Source organism: Python bivittatus, unplaced genomic scaffold (genome assembly GCF_059951505.1).
Source record: "Python bivittatus isolate LINGU-HERP-01145 unplaced genomic scaffold, Pbiv_v1 ctg000320_np1212, whole genome shotgun sequence".
Classification (NCBI taxonomy): domain Eukaryota; kingdom Metazoa; phylum Chordata; class Lepidosauria; order Squamata; family Pythonidae; genus Python; species Python bivittatus.
Window position 1 is genome coordinate 4,674,443 of NW_028277052.1, and position 19,346 is coordinate 4,693,788.

The window sequence follows — 19,346 nt, forward strand, 5'->3', positions numbered from 1 at the left end:
CAGAAACTTTTCCCTGATTATTTTTAGGTGTACAATAAAAAAAGGGGGGGGGGGGGAGTGCGGTAACAGTTGGGAGACTTCACTGCAGTTTTGTATTGGATTTTGGAACAACAGAATAGCCACTGGAAAAATCATGCCGGTTATTGTAATGTAAATCAAAAGATACCTATCTGCCTCCAATGGCAATCCAAGGGTACTGTTTTCCATTTAATTGATCCCTTTTCCTTTTAATTTTGAGGAGGAGCGAAAGTGGTGAAATTAATACAGTGTTTTCCCATTCTGCAAACAGCTTCTCCACTTCTGCGGCTTGAACCAGCTGATGCGTATCGCGAACCCAAACACCTTTGCCCAAACGGAAGCCCCACTGATTTCTCTGGGACTAATTTTAAGTCATCACGTATCAGACTGCAGTCCTGTGGCCAATGTCCACACGCGTATGCCTCCGAGATCCTGCCTCCTAGGTTCAGTGGGGCACATCCATAGGATTCATCTTTTATTAAGCGAGGGCCTCTCACCTCAATTTCTGATTTCATATTTATTGCATTCTGGAGAAATGCAGCAAGACCATGAGGCCGCCCCTCCCCTCCAGAAAAGCACACCCCTTGGAAGGCAAGGCGCTTGTAACCTCGTTCGAAATTGTTTAGCAAAGGAAACCTCAAGGAATGGCACCAGAGTGAGTGCGACCTCTTTCAGAAGCCCTCCACACCTCTGAACACAGTCCCGCCACCCACCTTTTCCAACAGGTTGCAAAAATATGCCAGGCTAGGGAGAACTTGACCCGGGGAGAAACCCCCGGCTGTTCCCTACGGTTGTTTGATAAGCTGTTTATCTTGAATGGAATGCTGAAAAAATGAAAAATGAAAGCAGGCACAGAGAGGGAAAGGGGGTTGGGGAAAAACAATTGCACACATTACTGCCCAGCTCCCTACCATCTCTCTGTACACAGTACATCTGCCTATGAAATATGGTTCAGTTTTTAAACCTGGAAGCAGGGAGCATGCTGGGATTTTAGCTGAGAGATAGATTGAGGTCAAGCACCAAGATACCGAGCCGTTTCTATTACGCTCTGAAGGTACTGTGTGCTGCTCTCAAGAACGTGCAAAGGGTGTGTGTGTGTGTGTGTGTGTGTGTGCAGGAGAAATAAGGACTTACTTTTATTGGCAGGCCCATAAACATGGCAAACTCTCTCTCTCCCAGCGTTTAGATCCCTTTCTTATCAACATTTATTTGCAGAAAGACCGCAGAACTCCTAAATGTTGGGGGTGAAGAGGAAAACGGAAAGCGGTCCAGAGTGTTTAAAGACCCAACTGTACAGCCTGCAGTGGGATAAAAATACGCCAGAGTCTTGCCAGACGGGGTCTGACTGAGACCTTCGACCAAGCGGACTTCCACTGCATGCAGAAAAAGAAGCCTTCGCGATTTCTATTTCTGCAGAGGCTCTGCCTGCACCTCCAAATCCACACCGAGCCCTGCTCTAAAGTTATATGCATGAGCTCCGAAGCCCACATACAAAAGGATGCATCAACTCACACCTTTAAATGAACCTGACCATAAATGCACGGACAGTCGATACCCAAGTTCCCCTTAAATATGTCTTTTGAGCCAAGCCTTTGTGACCAACATTTAAAAGCATGCTGATAGATATCTGGGGCTGGAGTAAGAGCCACAGGAACAAAGAATGGCTTCTAATTAAACAACTTTCCTTTTTCTTAATGCCCCCCCCCCCAATTCCTAACACATTGGAGAAGGATGCAGTGGCACAACTCACAGCTCCCGAGAGCCTAACCCGTGGACTTGAAACCAAAACGTCACAAGTTAGGGTCTCAGGGACAGAGAGGGGCGCATTCAATGATTTCTCACATGCCACAAAGATTTATTATTATTAGGGTTGTTGTCACTGTTGTTGTTGTTATTATGCCTAATGCTCTTGTCTCCAAACCCTACATCAATCTATCCCAAGGCTGGGGGAGGCAGGAACGAAAGGAAAATAAAATACTAGGGAAAAAGTTGCCATTCAGGAGGTTAGAAAATTGTAACACAAAACACCTAAAGGGCAATACAAAAGCTTCTGCGGGGGGGGGGGGGGGTAGGAACAGAGAAGAAAATAGATTCTGTTGCCAGTAATGAAAGATCCTCTTATGCAATCAATGATTACAGATACAATTTACATACAATATTTTATTTAGCTGGAGTGAAGATTTTGCAACTGTTCACTGTAACCAAAGCAGACATATTCTACAGCCTAACTATCCACCTGGTAGTAAATAAACATGCAAGAATGTAGCCACTTCTAGGTAAGTGTATCTATATCTACATTCACACACACCCCCATTCCCCTTTTGGAAAGTTATATTTGGGGGAAAATTTAAAGGCATCTTGAAATACTCAGAAGGGGTTTGAAAAAGCAGTTTGAAACTCACCCTTCAGAGGTGGCGAAATTCCAGTCTTCCACAAAAGCAGAGAACATTTTTGAAAGCGAGGGAAAGGAGGACAGACTGCGTGTTGGTGGGAAGGAATCAGAGGATTTGGTTTTTCCTAGCTTCAGACGTGACCCAACCCCGGTTTTATAAAAAAAATTATGCATATCGCTATATTTTGAGAGCAGAAAAGCTAAGAACGACACTTGTCTGCCTGGGCACTGGAGTTGCAAATGGTTGCTGTTGCTATTTAAGAAAACAAAAAAGAACCTTTAACATTATACACACACACATGCGTGCACACACACACACACACACACACACACACACACACACATATATATATATATATATATATATATATATATAAATATATATAATCTCCCCTTTTTTCACTTCTTTTCCTTCCCCATCAGCGGCGGGCCCTCCATAGTTGAAAATCAAGGCCAGTTTTTACAGCAGCCAGCTCCGGTAGTCTGAGGATGGGGGGAAAGGAATTAAGGGTCGAAGGGTGGAGAAGAGCTGGTGCAGCCCCCTCCAGAAATCCCCCCCCCCCAACATCCCATGCCTAGCGTCCATTTCGGGAAGGGGGGGAGAGTAGAGGAGGAGAGAGGCTGAAATGAACGATCACCTTGCAAGTCTGCAAGAGCGAGCTGGCAACAGGCTGCTGCGGAGGGGAGGGGGAGGGGGGGAGGGACAGAGCGGAGAAGACTATCTTTCTTTCTTTCGCCCCCCCCCCCCCAATCCCCATACATCTAACTGATATAAATGTAGACTGCAATCATTTCTAAGGCAGGCGCTTCTATGCCTTGCTTCCCTTCCACGTCGCTTTTGACAATTCTGCACCAGCCTACCGAAAGAAAGTGAAAGATTTCTCGCTTCGCAAATCGACCCGAAATCACTTTGATCTCATCCATTTCCACCACCTCCCGGTGGCAACACTGTCCTGCCCCCCTCCCCCCCCCCGCAGGATCCAGGATCCAAATAGAATAGGGCTTCGTTCTGTTCATCCTCCGCTTCCCTCCTTCTCTCCCCCCCCCCCCCGCATCCACTCCGAAATATGCGCCGGGCACATAGGAGCCATCCCGTTATTGTATGAAAAGAAAGGAGGAGAGATGTTAAAATTAAAAGGCTGTGAACTCCGAAGCCAGAGGGACGTTGTGGAGGTTTCCCCACCCCACCCCGGAAATCTCTGCCAAGCTCTTCTTTCACACACTCGCCCACCCCCCCGTTTCGTTTACGAGCAGACGAGAGGCTGCCTCGGCGGGCAAAACTTTACAACCGCCCCCCCCCCGCCTCCCGCGCTCTCACTTTCACTGTCAACGTTCTAAACATAAACCGCCGACGTTCCAAATACACTTCAAAGCGGGGGAGAAAGAAAGCCGAGGCAGGAGAGGAAGAGCGGCGAGGGGGGAAGACGCCCCCTTTCGCTCACCTTTCGCAGGTCGCCCCCGGGGACACTTCCCTTCTCTGCCCCTTCCCCTCCTCCCGCCGCCACGCTTATTTTCCCCTGCTCAGCTTTCCAATTCTTTCTTCCCGGTTCCCTCCCCCGCCGACCTTCCTTCTTCCTGGATCAGCCACGCACCGGCACCGTTAATTTACAAGCCTCCGCTCTTCTCTGCCCTGTATCCTCTCCAGCTCGTCCCCCACCTCACCCCACCCCCCCACCCCCCCGCGCTTTCTCTTTTTAAGAAAGGGGGGGGAATGGTTGCAGGCGCCGCAGGAAGAGGGGTTGCAGCAGAGAGCGGCGGGGCGCGGAGAGGGGACCTAGCCTGGCCTGAACTGGGATGTATGGAGATGGGCTGTCTGCGTGCGGGTATGGGTGTACACACGCACGCACGCACACACGTGTATCTGATATAATAGGTATATCATCTATATCGTGTGCGCGCGCGCGCGCGTACTGTAAACGCGACCAGCAAGGAGGCTGTGGAAGGGCAGCGCGCGAGGGACTCAAATCAGCAGCGACCAGTTGAAAATGCCGCAGACCACACCGCCCCCTTTCTTTCTCTCCCGGCCATTTCCTCCTCTCTCTCTTCCCATTCCCCCCCCCCCCCGCCCCGGCACATAAACAGCCGGGCGGGAGCGAAGGGTGCGCGCGCGCGAAACCCTTCCGTGTCTGCGTACAGACAACCACCCGGGCACTTCGGTGCCAACACCCTTTCACCCACTTGCGTGTCTGCGCGCTCCGTTCCAGGCGCGCCCCTTCTCCGGGAACACAAACCAACCGAGCAACGAAACACGGATTCACACCTCCGCACGGCCTTCTTCGCTCCCCGCGCCGAAGCCCCCCCCGCCTCGCCCCGCGGCTCACATCTCCCGAAGCCAGGGATGGCAGACCACCTTTCGCCCACCGCCGCGTCCGACGGACTTCCTCTCGGCGAGGCTGGGCTGCGCCTTCCCTCCCCTCTGGCTGTCTCGCTTAGCAGGTCGCAACTACATCTTCCTGTCAGTAGCGGAACCGCGACGGATACTTCGAGAGCCTTACTCTGATTTCTAAGGGGCGGGAGGATCTACTCAGCGGAGCCGGTGGCGACGGTAAAGCCAGACCGCTCTTCTGCTTATCATCCTAACAGGAGTAAAGAACGACCCTCGTGACAACAAGCAGGAGAGCGCCAAGATCGCCAATGCAGCAGCAGCAGCAGCAGCAGCAGCAGCAGCAGCAGCAGCAATAATAATAATAATAATAATAATAATAATAATAATAATAATAATAATAAAACATCACCACCAGTCAATTGCAAAAAGTAGCCCTACTTCCTGCAGCCATACCTTTAAGACTATTAAACAACCACATCTGCCTATCCCAGGTCCTTGGGAAGGACTCAATAGGTGGGCAAAAATGCCAGATCCAGTCTGAACATCTGCCTGACTGTGCGAACAATAACGACAACAATAATAATATCCTAGACCAACACCCTCTCTGCTTTGGCACATATCAAATATTCCGAGTTAAGCCCCCTTTCCAAAACTGAGTAATGAGTAGGAGAGGGCAGTCCGGCAATGAAGGTGGCACGTAGCCAGATGAAAGTTGGAAACTGACCAATTTTTATTGAATACATTTCTCTTGCTTCCCTTCCCTTTTGGCTCCTCCGACCCCACCCAGCTCTCTTTCCCTTACCATCCTTGATTGCTGTATCTTGTTAGACATGCTAGAGAAAGGCAATAAGCAAAAATGTTGGGGGGGGGGAGAGAGACACACACAAAACTTGGCCATCTGTCTTTCTCTCCATCCCCTTTTCTTGCACCCAGTGCCCACTAGATTTGCAATATTGAGCAATTCATCAACAATACGCCTTGGTTTTTAAAGAACTCAGCAGTCAAATGGGAGGTGAGGGGTGGGGAAAGAAACTGCTTTTTCCATTCAGACAGAGGCAGATCAAATTGCTAATTTTGCAAGCAGATCATCCCCCCCCCCCCATCTGTCCAACACCATTTGTTCTTCCCTGATCATGAAATCAAGCAAAAAAAAATATGTCAGGATGATTTCCTGAGATGATACTTGTACAGCCTGGGTACATGGGTGTGTTAGGTGTTGTGCATGCCCAGTAATTAGATAACCACATCCAAGCTGGTAAGCCTCAATAGGAGGATCCAGCATTTGCATTATTCCACAGCCATTTTCCAGGTGTGTTAGTGATCATAGCAAACATAAGCTATTGCTATAGAAACAAGGGGATGGGAAGAGAAGTCAAGGTAGGTCTGGGGATTCCCCAGAAGCTATGGCTGGCAAAACCCACTTAAAAAACCCCATCAGCTCCCAAAGTGTGGTCCTTGATGACTGCTGGAGATCTACCTACAACAGGACGAGCATGTAGGAAACCCTGAAGGTGCTCCTTTGCTGAATCTTTGTTCATGGAGCATTGCACAAGCCACACAACAAATGTGACAATCATTACAAAGAGAGGCAGGTTTTGGTGGGGGATACAGTAATTAGTTTCCCATACATAGACATCCCTGGACTGGTGTAGGGGTGAGGATGACTGAGTTAAGCCAGAGATTCTGCAGGAAAGGTGGGGAGGGCAGGAGGACTATCCAGAGGACTTTGAGTCATTAGGGAGTGTCTCTTGGACACAAGAATCGGTGATTACTCAAACCTTTTACAAGCTACAGCTTAGAATCTCCTAGTCTTCAATGGGTATATAAAACTGCCCAAGCAATTACAGCTATGAAAAGATAAGATGATGGGATTACAAAATACTAAGCATGCATTCCACGCTGGTGGTCTCTCTCTGGGTATTTTAATGAAATCAATTGGGTCATGCTGGGTCAATTAATCCAGATCCTTTTGCTATCAACAACCACAAATTGTCTCCTCAGAAATATGCAGTAGTGTACTTTTCCAGTCTAGACATCATCAGTTCCTTTGAGCCAAGTTAGCTCAGATGGACCAGCTAGGTGGCAGCATCTCATCGACCTTGGCTGATCTTCAAAAGCTAAGCAGGGCATGTTCGGTCTTTGCATGTGAGACCACTAGGAAGCCCCATGGTTGAAAGTATACTGGAAGAAGGCAATGGCTGATCACCTCTGTGTCACTGCCAAGAAAACTATATGGACCCGAATTAGGAGTTGCGCTTGAGTTACATCCTCAGGTCAAACTGACTGCCAGGTTGCAGATATGGGGTCAAACCTTTGAATATGACATTGAGTTTTTAAAACTCATCCTTTTATATTTAGAACCTGTGTGTCAGCTGCAACCTTGCTTCAACCTCATACTTGACCTGTTAACTGTGTAAGTGCAGTGAGGAAATGGTTTGTCTTCCCCCACCTTTAATGTGAAATGGTAAAGACCCAGCCTAGATGCATTAGGATATTACACTCAGCTGCACCATCAATTATAGTTTTCAGAGCCCAGCTAGAGATCATCAGCATGGATTAGATGGAGTGATCTTTCTGGATCAAAAGCCACATCAATCAGTTTTTGTCTTGTACATCAGACCTAGTTCTAGATTCCATTGCTATGTATTTAGTTGCAGATGCTGTGAGGCTGGAAGGCATACGGCTAAGAAGTATCAGGTTCCAGCAAGCAGCACATTGAAAAAACACTGAGCTTTAAAACTCAGAACAGAGTAGATGCACTAGACTTAGGTACATGGTTGGCACCAGGATTTAAGTGGCCAGAGAGCAGGATGGCTACCTCATGAACTGAACACAGAGTATTGGCAATGTTATCTTGACTTCCATTTGGATTCTCCAAGTTGACGGCTGAAAGTGGCAATTTAAAACAGTTTAAAAACAGAGCTCTCCTTTTCTGTTCAAATAGGATGTGATCGTGTCTTCTACCTCTGATCTGGATTACCTGAAATTGCATCCTGTCCTATTTAGATCTAGGCACTAAGTATCTCCAGTCATTCACAATTAGGGAGGACAGGGCCAATATTCTCAAGTCCTCTCTCTGAAAGTCCTAGAGATTTTGGTTCTCTTACAGTCCAGAACTTGCCAGCCATTGCAAGGTTTCTCTTGGCTCACATTGGCACATCTCCAAATTGTCATCTATCTGGGGTAAGAATGGTGTTTCAAGCACAGGTATCACCTGTTCTGAATCACAGCTGCTAACTCTCAAAAGGAACCATCTGTAGATCTGCTAGAAAGCCGGACAAGCAATAGAGGGGTGGTACAGAGAACAAGGCAATTCATAACATATGCATCTTCTACATTAAGTGGACCATTTTTGCGTAACAAATATACTGCAGATGAGCTGAGCTCCAATTTTCCATGTCGCTTGGTATTCCATTCAGTGTGGTCTATCTAGAATCATGACCGATGATATTGCAATATTGTAAGACATCTTCTCTGTCTGCACACAGTATGCTCTAGAGAGATAAAACACTGATACATATTTGACATATTTTTTCCCAAGTTTTGCTTAAAAACACATCGCTTCTTTACTCAGCTTTACCAGCTCTTTGGAGGATAGATTTCAAGCCGTTAACACCTGATCCCAATTTCTGTGGGTAATTAGTGAACTGGATAACCACACAAAGTGGGTAATTATTTAGTACCCGAGGGTCCACTAGAAGTGGGTTGTGGCTGGCAATGAACATCTCTAATTATTATGGTTTTGTGCTGGCCATGTTTTAAAAATGCAGTTGCTCTTCTGTAAGGGGTTGTGATGAACCAGAAAACTTCGGGGTTCTCTGCACCCAAGCTAGTCATGCTCACCAAAGGAAGGCTGTAAAGCAAATGGGAATTGAGTGCGCTTACCTTGTAGAGTCTCCTTATTGAGGAATGTAGCTTACTGCTGATGGCAGTTGGGCCTTTGGCGTGCCAACAAGCACCAGAGAAATGCTCTGAGGATTCACACAAAAAGGGAACAATCACCTGGTCCACTGAAAATCTGAGGCTAACTTCACCCACAAAACATACATTTGTGACATCCCAAGTCTATTAGAAGTTATCTACTTCATTCTATCCTGTGGTTGGTCTCCTTGAATCCCATTGATGTCAGTGGGACTTAGGTATGTCCTTTTCTTCTTTGACCTGCAGGATGGTTATTTTAAGGGCACAGCAGAGCTGGAATAGCAGGGACTTCCCAAGAACGTATATGAGAACAAGGAACAATGCCAAGCAGGAAATAACAGTACTATCTTTTCTTTGCTCAAAGGACTATCATTTAATAGTTTATAAGAAGCAAAATTGGAGGAGGGAAGCCCTAGCATTTGTCTGCTGAATGCTCGTTTGTGTCCCAGAAAAACAAGGATGTTTCTTTCAGAACCTCATAACTTGTACCAGTGCTTAGTTGACCATTAGGCAGAATGAGGAAGCCAGCTCAGGTTTGGGTGTCACACAGTGGAAGAAAGTGGTTAATGGTTACTAGGATTCCATTTATTTACTGCCAGTGGTGGAGAAAAGCAGTGAGATGGGTGGTAACAAATTTGAAATATAAATAAATAATTTCCAAGTACTTCTGCTTCATGTACATGTACTTTGTCTTGAGTGGGTATGGGGGAGAATGCTATTTTCTGTCCCATCTGTGTGGTCACTATCTTGTGACCATTCTGTTTAAGAAAAATAACTCTAGAGGCTACATGTTACATGGCAGCCAACTTGCATTTGTAATATATCAACGGTACAAAGACTGGGCAAAAATGGGGCCCAATGCTCCCCCCTTGACTGCATATCTTGAACGGTAAGCAGCTTGGCAAATTCTTAAATGCACTATTTCTTTGGTGTCCTTTGTCAATGGATGGGTGGGCCCTATAATCTCCAAGTGCAAAGACATAACACTGACAACAAAGTAGGCATGATCAAGGCCATGGTTTTCCCAATTGTAACACACGGCTGTGAAAGCTGGATTGTCAGAAAAGCCGAATGAAAAATCGATGCCTTTGAACTGTGGAGCTGGGGAAAATGGTTGAGAAGACCCTGGACTGCAAGAAGAACAAACCATTCCATGCAAGGTGGAGTGAAACCATTAAAGCATTAGCAATGAAACTAAAGCTTAACTATTCTGGAGACATAATGCAAAGTCATTGGAGAAGCCTCCATTGAGGCTTGGAACAACAGAAGGCAGTTGTCAAAATGGCCAACCCAAGACAGGGTCCCTAAACACTCCCACTGGTGATACAGGCAGAAGCTTGCAAGTACTCACACAAGCAGTTACAGAAAGACAATCTGGACCAGTGTTTCTCAAGCTTAGGAACGTTAAGATGTCTGGACTTCAATTCCCAGAATTCTCCAGGCTGCGTGGCTGGCAGGAGAATTCTGGGAATTGAAGTCCAAACATCTTAAAGTTGCCAAGGTTGAAAAACACTGATCTGGATGAAGTAAGATCTGTGGGGTCACACAGAATCAGAAGAGACTGAACAGTAACAACATGCTTCTGCACTGGGAAGGGTATGCACTTGCATGGATATCTCCCACCCTTCATTTTCTGACCCCCGCCCTTAGCATGCTCTCCAGCTTCTAGACCAGAAATTGCAACCTGCAGAGGGAAGAGCAACACAGAGGATCAGCAGGCCAGGGACTGCTCGCAAACCTAACAGGTTGTGGTGTACTGTGCACGTTAAAGCCAAATGTCTGTGTAGGCAACTAACAAACAGGTCCTTGAAACATACTTTTCCAAACTAGGAATACACGCCTAGCCAAAGTCACATCTCCACTTCTTAGGCTTTTAAAAAAGTGATCAAGACTTCAAAAGCTCCTCCTTGTTGTGTATCTGTGAGAATAAGGTGATGCTGACCTAATCCATGATTCACCCAGACTTCAAGTCTTTATTTATAACTTGAGAAAAATCAACTCAACTTTGGAGAGCAATGGATCCCTAGAAATCTAGTCCCTCTGATTGTTGCCAGTATTCATATACAGTGGTACCTCTAGTGACGAACTTAATCCATTCCGTGACTCTGGTTGCAACTCGAGTTGGTCTCAAGTCGAGGTAAAGTTTCCCATAAGGTTCAATGTAAATACAGTTAATCCGTTCTGCCCTCCGAATTTGGTTGCACCACGAGGCAAATTTCCCCATAAGGTTCAACGTAAATACGGCTAATCCGCCCTCCAAATTTGGTCGCACCCCGAGGTAAATTTCCCCCATAAGGTTCAATGTAAATACGGCTAAACAGTTCTGAAACATATGCATTTTATTTTTAAACCTCAAAAACCTTCCAAACGCCACAAAACACACCACAAGCCTCACTGAACGTCTCCTTGCTACCGCGATCTCGCCCACAGGAAGCCGCAACTGTGTGGCAGCGGGGAAAATGGCTGCAGATCCGGTTCGTAAGTAGAGGCGGAGTTCGCAAGTAGAGGTAAATTTTTGGGCCCGGAGCTGGTCGTATCTTGAAAAATTCGTAAGGAGGGGCGTTCGTAACTAGAGGTACCACTGTACTATTAAGTGGCATCTCATTTCTCAGTGATTTATTAGTTTAAAAAGCTCCAAAGGCCACTGTTGTTTTCATAAAGATGGTTCTTCTTTTTGCAATTTTAAGGGTACCTTCCACAACATTAGCATCATTATATTTTATTTCTGAACTGTTCTTCGGTTTGTATCTACGTTTCTTAAATGTGCGCTCATTTTTACAGAGACTTCTTCAGTTGTGAACAAGGAATGGCCATGGTTTAAGTTACTTTCTTCCCCCTTGGCTGCAGCAAAGTCTGCTATGATGAATAACAATATTTCAAGATTTTTTAAAAAAAGTCATTAATGATGTCTTCTCTGCCTTAGCTACCCTAATCTGCTACGGGGCATTTCTCCGTGAGCAAAAGATTGCTCAGAAAACATTTTCTTTGAAATATGCAAATCCGTCATATTTCTTACTGGAAGTTAAACTAGGGAATGACCATCTTGCGTCCTGTGCTGAAGACCGTTGTTGAGTCAAGCTTCCTTTTTAATGTTTTGGTAATGATGATGCCTCCTTAGTGCATTAGTAAGACTACTACTGATGGTAAAGAGAAAAAAGTGTTGGCAGAATGGCATATTAATCCTGAGCAGACGCTGCGGTCGATGGAGTTATGCTACCGATGTGACAGAAGAGCACATTCCAAGTCATGCTGGGGTAGACCTTCCCAGTTGGATATTTAAGATGTGACAGTTGTTTTACTGTTTCACTAAATTGGGTTTGATTATTTGTTCAGTCTCCTTGCCAAGGATCAGTCTTAATCTAGGAAGTGATTCAGAGAGCAGGAAATATAATATTGATTTATTTTAAAAGTCTACTCTTCCTTCCAGCTCATAAAGGCATTCTTGGGGCAGTTTGCAAGCAGTTTGGAAAGAAGGTTGAATAACTCATAAAATCATGGCCCAAAAGCCCCTTTTAGGACCAAACACCAATAAAATAAACAGCTTTTTTTTTTTTTTTTAAAAGCACATTAGTATCATAACTCTGATTTGGCAAACATACAAACATCAGACTGGCAAGAACGTTTTCATCAATAGGGTTAAATCCAGTTTTGGGGGAGGGGAACAGCAAGGTGTTGTCTATCCTGTCAGTAGTTGCTCTCCGGTTGGCATCCAGTAGCAAGCTTACCAAGTCACAGCAGTTTCCCAGACTCACACCCAGCAGCTACTCTAAGGTGGCAGAGCAATGTTGGAATTGTTGTCCTGCCAGAAAGATATTCTCTAAAGCAGAATATTCTTTACAGAAGGTGCAACCACAGAGAAGTCCCTGTCGCTAGCCTACGTTCACTTAACCTTCTCCGGTAGAGATACCACCTAAGTGGGGTTTCATCCAAACACATGCAAGGAGAATAAAACGTAGAAGAATCTGATCTACAGTACAAAGCGATGGTTTTGCATATTTATGAGAGCTGTACGCTCCTTGAAAATTGTTGGCAGAAGCGCTTTGAATCTTGTATAAAGGGGCAAGCAGAGCACTCTCTGCTCATGAAAGCAACCTGTCCTTCAGGCCTCTGTGCAAGGATGAAAAATGTTGCAGATGCTTTAAGGAGTCAAGTTATTGAAGTTGATGTTGTGCTGTATTCACGTAACAGACGGGTGTGCTAGCATGAGTTTTCAAACATTCTTTCTGATTCATTTTGAAGCTTGTCCACCCCTAATATTTACATAAGCAGATAACTCACCTAAAGATAGCACTCATTCCTGTTGCCGTCCTTTCAAATATATGGAAAACGGCCAGTGTACTTATCCCTCCATTTCATTTGTGGACAGTCCCCTTTCCCTCCTTGGGAAGTTTAATAAGTCTTATCTCTTGTTCTTACTTCCCTTCCAATTGACTTCCAGATTTTCTGTCTGGGCAAATGCAACACAAGCTTCATTTTCCATTCTCCCCACCCCCATGCCTGGAATACAATGTTTTTACTAATATCACTTGAAATGGTATTGGTATTTTGGGATACAGCATCATGTAGTTGGCTCATATTTAGATAATTAACTGATATAACCTTTTCCTGACAATGCTATTATTTTTCAGCTGCTAATTTCTACCACCCTCCTTATGCTATGAATTCACTACAGAGAGTATAGATGAAACAAATAACTAAGGATCTTGTACTAGGTCTAATATGTGTTCATGCCTCTGTGCGGAGCAACCATACATAATGAACAATGGAGTCTCAATATATATAAACCTAGACAAAGAACCTACTGCTAATTCTGTCATTCAATTATTATTTTTTTCAATGCAAGTTCTTCCAAGAGCTCTTATGCATAAGGTACATCAGTTTCTACTAATACTTTTGCAGTGATACAGTGCATTCAATCTTGTGTGATGAGTCTGAATTCATCAGGCTTATTACTTTGGCCCATTAGGATATTATGCCCAGTAGAAGTCATCTTCATTTCCTTGATCTGTTCACTAATTTCCAAGGTTGGCCATACTGTTAGGCAGAATGAGGTGATGGCCTCAGGCAGCAGATATGGAGAGGTGGCCTTGAGGTGATGGAGAGAGCCACGTGTGCTCTATAACCACTAAGCAAGCCTGCTGCTTTCAGGATCAATCAAGGATGCTGAAGCAAATTCCAACTGCCAGGCAAGTCAGCTCTTATCCTGCATATGGGAAGAAGCATCATCCTAACTTTTGCCTCAAGCTGCCAATGTCTTGCCAACTTCCCTGATCTACTTATTCACTTGATTTACTCAGTGGTCAGGTGGGTCTGGTTAGCCAACAATGAGAGATTATAATTTCCTTGCTGATATCAGTTCTGGACAGATGCCAGAACCTGTGGACACTGAGAGAGGCTGCTTGAGTTAATGAGCTACAGCTTTTCCTCTAAATTCAATGTGTTGCTCTTCCATTCTCTGAGAAACAGTGGAAAACATGGATTAAAAATGTAGGAATGAATGAAAGGCCTGTTCTCACCAGGAAATGTATGACAAAAAGGTAGTCATTCCTAGGTGGTTTGGGCTTGGTGTTGCACTGATCACTTCTAGTGTTTCTGACTCTCAATTAAGCATTTCTGACTCTTAATTAAGCCTTAGAATCTTTCTCCACTGCTATATTGAAGTGTTTCCACCTATTCTTGACTTGACAGAAAACCCTATCAGCATGAAATCTGCAGTCTCTATTGTGCCTCTATTCACTGTTTCAAGTCAGGGCAGTCTCTTGATTTCTCCCCAGTGTCTTGAGTTTCAAAGTCGAACAGATTTTACATACCTTGATGCTGCCCTTGGATGGTGTCAAAATAAGGGGGAAACACTGCTTTAACAACAGTACTGCTAAGGACACCTTAAACCTGCCTCATTCATGGTCTAGGAAAAAGAAGAAGGCAATATCATTAAGGGACTGCAGATAAAAGATATTGGGTTAGTACAAGATGGGGAAAGCTCTTAGGGTTTCTGTTTCATTTAAATCTGCTTGGGTGTTGATAATTAAGTGGCCCTGACTTGGGTTAGTAGATACTGGGTTAGTAATTAAGTGGCCCTGCCTTGACAAGAGAAGATCTAGGGCACAGGCATCTGATACAAGCCACAGTGATGACACAAGCTTCATGACATCATTGTACAAATGCTGTCAGTTGCCTTGTACCCCTTGTAGACACCCCTACTCTAGGATTTCTTTTATGGTAGGATTTCTTTTATTGTAGTCCTTATCTTTGGAATACCACTCCCCAGAGAAACTCACCTGGCACTTTTCAGTTCTCTTTCTGATGCCAGGGAAATGTTCTCCTTTTAAAGAAAAACTGTCCCAGAACTTCAGAAATTGCCACCAACGTGATACTTGGCTCTGTTTTTACAGTTCTCTTTTTGCTGCCCATGGCATTAATCTTCATTGAGACTGTACCATTTCACATTCTGAAAAATCCCTTTGGAATGCTGGACATTGGACAAATGAGATATAAATGCTGAAAGTAGATGCTGAAGAAAGCAAAGAAATAGCTCTCTGGGATGCATCAATCCATCTCTGCAGAGATTGCAGAGATCAACCTATGTATGGATTCATGGTAGGGCAGATAAAAGAGGGGTGTCTTCTGATCAAACTAGAAAGTTAAGACAGCAAACCCTTCACATTATCCCATTGGGTCCAACTGCTGTTGACTTTCTTCTCAACACTATCTCCATCAGTGCCATCTGATCATGCTGAGGTTTTCTCTATCGCCTGACTGAGATCAATGAACATTTGACTCTTAATGTCTCCATTGGCAATCATTCCAGCTGGTCATTATCTAACTACAGCAGAGAACAGTATGAAAGAATCATTACTTGAGTTTGCTTCCTTCTCTTCCACCATTTCTTTCTTTTGTTTTCCTTTTGTATCAGATAAATAAAAGCAGAAATGCAAAAGTACAGCATAAGGCCAAGGGATGAGAAGAAATGCTGGAATGAAGAACAAGGATATGACCTGCAAGGAATTTTTTTCCCACCCCAGAAATGTCATCATAGTAACAAGGAAGGAGGAAAATAGTAGTCACCTGGTGCCTGTCCATAATTCTGAATTATACTGATATTATAATCAGACTGGATCACACCCAGATGTTTAAGCTAAACAACTACAAATTGCAAAATTCAGGAAAATGAGCCTTGTGACAAGAGCAGATCAATTCCAGCAAACCAAGTAGACTGAAACACATAAGGAAGCAAATTTGTTTTCTTTGGGACATCTCAGATTGCATTGGATGTCTTCCGTCCTTCCTTCCTTCCTTCCTTCCTTCCTTCCTTCCTTCCTTCCTTCCTTCCTTCCTTCCTTCCTTCCATTTCATAACTGATAATTTCACAGTAGATTTTTGCATTAGTACTTTCAAACATTCCACCTGCTTATCGACCACATATTAATTAAACACCTAACAGGTCTTGTGACCACACTTACAACATGAATCTCTGAAAAGCCTCAGTTATAACCTGTTTAATCTCATAGCACCTTCCAAGAGGACAATTTTATTTCTTCTGCACCTGCTGATTAGGAAATTGGTTTAGCTCCACAGGTTGGGGGAAGGGGACATTCAACTGGACCACACCACTGCTTCCTTCCATTCACAACCAGCGCTTTCTCATCCTGGAGCATTTTGAATATTGACTATATTTCTTCCTGCACAAAATCATTGGAAAGTCTCAGAAGCTGCAATACTAAGATACTTATGCTAGAGAGTAAGCCTCGTTGAACTCAATGGGACAGAATTTTGAGTAAACACCCATACGGTTTATATTCATCATACAAACATACAATATAGACCCCGTGCATTGGAAAAATCTCAAAGGCTGCAAGACTGCAATAAATATATAAGGGCAGTTACCCCAACCTAGTAAACTCTAGCTGTGAGGACTTCAGCTCCCATAATTCCCAATCAGGAATGTCACAGACATTGAAGTCTAACCTGAGAGCATCAGGTTGGAGAAGGACGGCAGAGAAAAAATGCATAGGATTGTCAGCATTGCACAAGGGGGAACAGACTGACATTCAATTGCAGGCCTCTTTTCCCTTTGTGAAGACCAAGGTAAAATATGATCCTTGGCTCCTCCCTGTGGCAAGATTATTTAAATAAAGCTATGCACTTTCTGTGTATGAATGAGACTGGACACAGATTACATCAGCTCACCAAAGCATTGCAATTGCATCAAAGTTGGCTGGGCACATAGCACACATCCCAAGACCATTTTGCAGACATCACTTGACAGTTCCAGGAAAATATGGAATATTTACAGAATATGTCGAATGGGCTTCTCAGTGATCCCTGTCACAACAACTTGACCGTGTCTCCTTTAAAAATGGAGTTCTTGCAGAAGTATCTTTAAGTGCAGGCTACTAGAAAGAACTTGACAGTTTTTGCTGCTTTAATATGGGGTGTGGGGGAGAAACTCTTCAATCAATCTATTTTAAGAAATTAGGGAGGATTCAAAAAAAGGTCAAGTAATGTTATGTTTACAGAAGAGGCCCCATCTTTGCAGTTTGTTATATTAGGTGGATTCAAGAAACCACAAGACTGGCTCAGGGACTGAAAAAGTATTTCAACCTGATTTTCTTTCTTCCCTTTCATAAATGCTACACAGGAATGTCCCTTTGCAACTGGGAGGAAAGGGTCAAAAGCAATTGGTGCAGATGTTCTTAAAATTGGGGGGGGGGGATCACCAAATTTGGATTTAACTCTATGCTGTGCATTTTGTCCTAACAGTTTGCATTCAGTCTGATGAAAGAAAAGAAGGTTTTGAAATTTCTTTCAAAGGAGAAGGCATTTCAGTGAACATCTCATCAATGGAATGTGGCAATTTTGACATTTATTTAGTTATGGGGAAGCCAAGGAATGTGTGTAAATTTCCTGTCTTTCATTATAGAGGCCTCTTCAGGAGTTGGAGTTTGCAACCTACCTGGCTTCCCATATTTCCATTAAATTGGAAGAGAAGATGAGGAAACTCCCCCATGGAAAGGTTTCATATATGAAGTATAAACAACCTTCTTCAACAATAAACTGGTGGTGTTGTCAAATATGCCATCACGGGAAATTCAAAAGCAATTTTCAGGCACCTTGAGAACATGATACAAAAATCAAGTCTCAAAGGAGAAGAAAAAGGCAAGCCAGGTTTCAGCACAGCTTTGACCCAAACATTTAGATAATATTTTGGATTTCATTTTTTTTCTTTTTGATTAGGTCAGCCCCTTGATATTGTTTGCAACTTGTGAAGGGGAGGGGCTGTTCTTTTATATCCCTCCCTCCCTCCTCTGAATGCCCAAGTTCATTGTGTAACAGATTGTTTCTCAAACATCAATGAAACTTTTGAGGATATAGGAAGGGAGAAACCTAAAGATATGCCATCAAATGTTATTTTAGGGGGAGAGGCATAGTCCTCCTCCTTCAGAATCAAAACCTCCCATCCCCAAATAAGCAAACAGAACATAAACTTAAGAATTATAGAAGATTCCAAACATGGCTGTTATCTACCTGTCAATCAATAGGGAATTACAGCACGTGGGAATTCTTTCTCACCAACAGAATGTAGGAAAGTTCAGATCTGATCTGTTACTATTGCAGGCTGCTTTCACCATTGTGAAGCATGATCAATTATGACTCTGCCCCATGTACATCTTATTGAAACAACTGCAACACTGGATTTATAAAGTGCTAGGGGATGGATCAACTCCATTCCTTGTTATCTCCTGGGTTCACTCTGCCCTGTCTTCCCCTCCTCTGAATTCTGGCTGAACTAGGAAATTTCAGAAATAGGCTGTCAAGCATTGAATTAGCACATCTCAAGAGCTTAGAGAGGCTTTAAAGTTCTCCTGAGCAATGAGAACAGAGTTCCTTTCTCCCACATCTCTATTTGTACAATCCAATCAAACTCTCATATGAACGTACATGTTATTTTAGGGGTTTTTTACTGATGTGCACATACACTGAACAGCATCAGTTAAAATTACAAGCACACACCAAATCTTGATGGAATTTTTTATATTGGAATGGGTGCCCCAATATTGGTGAATCACTGTGGCCCTGAGAACCCAAAAGGACAGGTGAGTTCCACCCATCTCTCCTGTTTGTCAAGTATCAGCCCCACCAGTTCACCTATGGGGAAAAGCAAGATTGGTGGGAGTAAGATGTAGGATAAACTTTTCTGTCACTATTTCTGCCCAGCAACCAAGATCTCTGGTTTCTCCCAGTTAATGGCAATAGGAAACTAGAGAGTATTATCAAGGTTATAGGGAATCTTTGTTGCAAATATTCCTTTGGTACAAATTAAAGGTTTCAGTGGGTGGAAAATCAGCAAACATAACTCCAGTTACCGTGAAGAAGGAAAAGGCAACAAAGTTTTTTTTTTCATCCCTCTCAACACATCCTTAGTTTGTGTGAGTGTAGTGTGCGTGCCATGTATAGATGAAGATGTGAAAATACACTCATGTGATCCTGGCACCTACTGTCTGACTCAATCTGGTGTTTAGATTAAGTGATGTTGCCAAAGCTGATATATGGGAGCATCATGATTTTAAAAAAAATAAAAATAAAATGTGTTATCATGAAATGTCATATGAGATTGGACAACAGGAGTGACATGAAGGAATGAAAAGCTCCAGCAAACAGTGCATACGTTTTGTCAAAATTCAGATAATT

At 43.8% G+C, this 19,346-nt stretch overlaps 1 long non-coding RNA gene across 1 annotated transcript in view; it reads right to left on the bottom strand.

Annotated features, from left to right (window-relative positions):
• The window catches only part of LOC103058777 (uncharacterized), a 191,636-nt gene that overhangs the window by 57,489 nt on the left and 114,801 nt on the right, over positions 1-19,346 (bottom strand). The window lies entirely within an intron of this gene.